Source organism: Pinus tabuliformis, chromosome 8 (genome assembly GCF_031772625.1).
Source record: "Pinus tabuliformis cultivar Carrire ecotype Pingquan chromosome 8, CPIR1, whole genome shotgun sequence".
Taxonomy (NCBI): Eukaryota; Viridiplantae; Streptophyta; class Pinopsida; order Pinales; family Pinaceae; genus Pinus; species Pinus tabuliformis.
Window position 1 is genome coordinate 922359664 of NC_142294.1, and position 5503 is coordinate 922365166.

A 5503-nucleotide genomic window follows, 5' to 3' on the forward strand; every position below is an offset into this window, starting at 1 on the left:
CCTTGGTTGGACAAATGCTCTGGAGCCTTGGTTAGACAAACGCTCTCGAGCCTGGTATAAGTTGTGGGTTGAGTTACTAGTCCCAGAAGTCGGGGTTAAACAAACGTTTGATGATGGTTTTGTGATGTTTGACCATGAGGTGGAATCACTGTTTGATGGGTTGAGGTGGATGGCCTCTGGGAGCCCTAGATGGTTTTTGATTGATGTGTTCTATGATATCCCACATTCATGCTTGGAATATGGCACGGGGGTGAATGGCTAAAGAGAGATTTGGCTCATCCATTCTACGGTCGGGTGGAACGTGGAAGTCCCATCCCAGGTTTGGATTTTGTGTCATCAACATGAGGTTATTTCTCCTTGTATTTATATGAGTATTAAATTGGTTATATGTGGTTTATATGGGTGTGATTTCATTGGTATTTTTTATGCTATTATGCTAGTTATGTATGTCTTTTATGACAGTGGAAATGTATGGCTCTCATCATGTTTTTACTTGTAAATGAATGGACAATGTATCTATGACCTAATAGATGATAATGAAGCAAATGATATGAGGGAATAATTGTCCTTAGCGATTCTCAGATAAGTATGAGATCCTTATGCTTAAATCAATTTTTTACACCTGTAGATTACATATTTATGATATGTTTGACGAAATGAATCTCATGGCTAGTAGGGGTTCAGTCAATATATTATTCAAATAATCACTTTTGCACTGTCATCTCCCGGTTATATTACTATTTTGAAGATGTCATTCAATTCTTGGCATTGACCTGGGCTCTGAGCCTAAAAAAGTGGCTCAAATCTCGAGGACGTTGGCACATCACTCTACAAAAAAGTCCCTGGATGCTGGCTTGCAAGCCTGTGAGAGCGTCCAGAGGTCCTTGGACACTGTCATGCCCATAGCATGAGAGCATCCAAAGGTCAAGTGGTCCAAAATCTTAGTGGGGCCCAGGGGATGGTTGGTAGAAAGGTTGGGTTGGCTTCTAAGGGTCCTAATGCTGATGTTGAATGTCTATATGGTGTGTTTTCATCTGTTCCACTTCCTTAATGTGACTTAGGAGGTCGAATCATATCATAGTCGCCTCTCATTTCATGTTTACCCCATCTGGCCAATTGCTTGGGTAGATGTGGGAGGAGGGTGTTATAGTCAGAGCGAGCTCTGGGACCCAAAGATTCTCCATCTGAGATAGTAACATTTAGATCATCAGCTAATATGAGAGAGGGGTCTAATAGAAATCCACTAGTGTGGACCTTGTCCCAGAATTCTCTCATGTCTACAGAGGGGCCATAATAGTTTGCTAACTTGATCAAGTGATGGAACCTCTTATAGAAACTTCCAAAATGATACCAACAGAAGAGTAAAAGGCCTAAAATGAGGCAACATCCGAGTTCCAAATAGAAAGAATTCCTCCAGACAAACTAGAGGAGTCCATGGCACAAGAGAACCAACCCACACAAGGATTGGATGACTTCTCTAACTTTCTCCCCCACAACCATTGTCTCTTGCAACAATATGACAAATGGTATGTATTTTTCTACCATCCTTTTGAGGGAAATGATTTTATAAGATCACCCCACCCCTCTAATTTTTAGAGACAAGATAATCATTATGTAGTGGTCATGGAGGGATGTTCCTCTCTAAGGGACCTAGAAACAATCTCTCTTTCAATAAGAGGAGGAAGACTAAGTCCTCCATTGATAGCTTCAGAAGGGGCTCCATCCCTGACCTAGGTATTTTTATTCTATTTCTTTTTTCTGATAGTTACATTTTGGAAAGGGTCTATAGATGAATGGGTGATAGGAGAAACCCATGAGTAAGTAGGGATGGGGGACAATTTGATCATATCTTTGTAAGAGAGAATATATGATTGTAAAATTTCTGGAGAAGAAATTGCTTTCTGATCCGATTTTGCAACCGGGAATTTCTCTAGAAGGAGGGCTGGTTTAGAACAGGATTTTGATGGAAAATCTTGTTAGATAAAGGAGAGCCTATACAGTTTCTAAAAATAATACTCAAAGGTTTACCATCTATTCTAAGTATAGGGTTGTAGCAAGGTCCATAATTAATATTATAATTTCATTATAGGTAGTTTTATTGAAATACATTTCGAAGACCTTGTTTGTAGGGTTGGTAGATGTATCAACAGAGATGGGATTAATCTTGCTTAAAGAGTTATGTTTTAAATGGTATGGTGGCAGAGAGTCCTCATATGATAGAGAATGATGAAGAAAACAGATTGGGATTGAAGACTTACTGGTCTCTACATCGCTCTGGAAGATTGATATGTTGTATGTAAAGTGACAGGTCCACCCTTCGTTGCCATCTTCATCGAACTATGCATTTTTCCTAGATTTTTATCATCTTCCTATTCTACAACGACCTCTAAAAGGGACCCTTCTCCTAGAGTCAAATAAGGGTCCACAATCGAAATGATTTGGTTCTCCACCGGTTTATTTATCACATCCTTGTGGGAGGGAAGATCAACATTCTTCTTATTTTTTGTGTCTTCCACTACCTCTGAACATGTAGAGGTTGATTGTCATAGCCCTGAATTCTCCCAAGAATGAGTATGAGGGATAAATGACACTTGAGGAGCGATTGACTTATATCGACCCTGACTGTGAACATTTGAGCTGTAATCCCGACAGAAGGAAAGACTACAGGAAGCCATTATATGCCCCACTGCTCGACAGATTAGGAATCTAAAGGGAATTTCCAGAAATCCAAAGGCTATAGCATAATCTTCTTGTCGCATTAGATTTTTATGGTTCCAGGAAAACCATCTGAGATGTCCATTTTTACCAAGACCCAGGCGATTCTCTTGTCCTCTACATGCAAAGAATATTCCTCCAATAAAACGAATCTGCCAAGGGAGTTAGCGATGTTTATAAACAACTGCTTCGACCAAAGTTCCTACGGAAACCCTGGCAGCATCACCCATAAGCTCCTGCGATTTTGTTGGTCATTTCTCGGACAAAATGCAGGGTGCCAATGTTGCAACCATGGATTCGAACAAAAAATGGAAGGGTATCCATTTGTTCACCAGAATGTTAATCACTGGTGTATAACCCACCAGGGGTTCCCAAGTATCTTTCACCCAGGAAAGAGACTATCACAAACATTATCATAAGCGGTATCACAATTTCCTTAACCCACATAGAAGAATCAATTTGATATTAGCAAGTTTAAATTTCCTTACATTGAGATATATTGGCTTGTACATAAAGTCTTTGGAGAAGTGAATACTATACTATGTCCATGCAAAATTACACATGTTAGATTATCAAATAGGTCTCTACCCATGTTATCCAATTCATTTCAGTTTCAATAACAATATATTCCAATAGTCCTCTAACTTAACCCAAGGCATGTCATTTGATATGGTTTCCTATGTTTCTCATGTCTTGTTGGACAAGGATAGTCTACAAATGCTAGTAAAAAGGATGGTGGATAAGCTTCACACCCTAGTGATATAATGTTATCCAAATGCTTGGAAAGAGAATTATGCCAGTGATTTTTATATGTCAAACAACCATTTATATTTGAAAGTCCTCAAGTCCTTGGAAAATATGAATCCAAAAAGATTGGCAAATGAGATGAAGTAGGATCTCAAATATAATCATAGCTCATTTTGCACGACTCATTTCATGTTATTATTCTTTTCAAAAGTAAATAATGCAACCCTTGGCATAACAACAAATGAGTTGTTTGTCCAAATATCAATTATCCAATGCATGCGTGTTATACTATTTTCCATTGATTAATATATTTTTTAATTAAGGTGTTCTCTTTTAGGTTCAAAAGTTGTGTCAACCATCGTTGAAATAAATGTTAAAAAAAATGAATATTTAATGATCTTTTGATACTAATTATTCTTAAAGATGGAATTTTTAGAGCTTGGACATGGGTTATGGACATTGATTTTGATAGAGAATACACAAAGGTCTCAATTCTAGGTTGTTAGTCTGTATAAAGGCATAAGTGATGGTCGCCCAAGAGAACAAATCAACACTAAACAAGCTTAGGGCTAAGTAAGCAATAATGACATCCCTAAACAAGTCTTTAATTTGAGGAATTGGTTGAAGTAATGAACCAACAACAACTAAGGTAGGTTAAACAATTAATCCAACCATGTAAATCACATGAAAAGTACAATGAGGAGAGGTTGTTTGCAATTTCATGGAAAACCTAATGAAAATGATGTAAAACAACCATTATTGAGGAATTAAATGAATTTGGGAGGAAATGTGCAAAGCTATAAGTGACTAAGCATTAAATGAGCTCCCTATTACACCAAAACACATCAAATATACCACCTCTTCTCCCTCCATCTTTATTTTGGTACCAAAATCAAGATATGATTGTGGACTCAATGGTTTAGGCAACAAGTTGGTCCCCTTCCATGCTAAGATTTTTAGATTGTGGTCCCCTGTGGTTAAGGATTACTACTTCTTGTCTCTTCTCTATGTGTTTTCCTCTCTTCTCCATATCTAAGGATGTTTGTTGGTTGGCTTGTCTCTTTTCTAAGTGTCGCTTCTCTAAGTAGAGGGTAGCTAGTTACTCACACTATGTGAAAGAGTCGTGCTTTAGTTTTGGGTGCTACAATAGAAATGTCAATGCAAATTTGTAATATATATAATACATATGTTAAATATAAAGTATAATATATCGTTTATAATATTTGTACATATATATTATATATTAAGGTGTTATGTGGAATAAATGTAAATATTTTGGTGGTTACTAGAGGTTATGACCTGTAAGTGTCAAAAAGGTTGGGTGTTATGAGCGTTAGAGGCTAATTAGGGGTTATAGGGGTTGTGTGGGTTAGGTGTTATAAGGGTTATAATTGTTTGAGTTGGGGTTTAGGGGTAGAAATGAATTAGAATTAAAAAATCATGACGAAATCAAATAAAATTTGTATAGGTGTAAGTAGGTTCAATTTTGAATTTAATTATATCATATTCAACTACAAATTAGTAATAGGAAATAATCTTTCCAAATTTGAAGAAACCTGGAAAAAGACTCTACTAATTTTTTTTGTAGTGTTTGTAGGTTTTTGAACAAAATAATAATTTGGTTTCATATTATAATTGTAACTTTTTTAGACATTGAACGTCTTTTTAAGCTATAAACTTCTAAGGCTTCACATTATATTTGGATATTCTATTGAGATTATACTTGTAGTACACATGTTGGATGGGTAAGCTCAAATTATGATTACCATGTGATATTATTATCATGGGGATGCATGAAGGTGAGAGAATCCACTATGGGGAGGCATAGGTGTTAGAGAATGCATCATGGTGATTGTCAAATCAGGTTATGATTATCATGTGATTTTACTATTGTGGGAAGGCACAAATGTTAGAGAATGCACAACGGAGAGGGCCAAATCAAATTGTTATTACCATTTCATTTTATTATCATGGGGAGATATAAATGTCAAAAAATTCATTATGGGGGTGAATGGATCAAATAATGATTAGCATGTTCTAG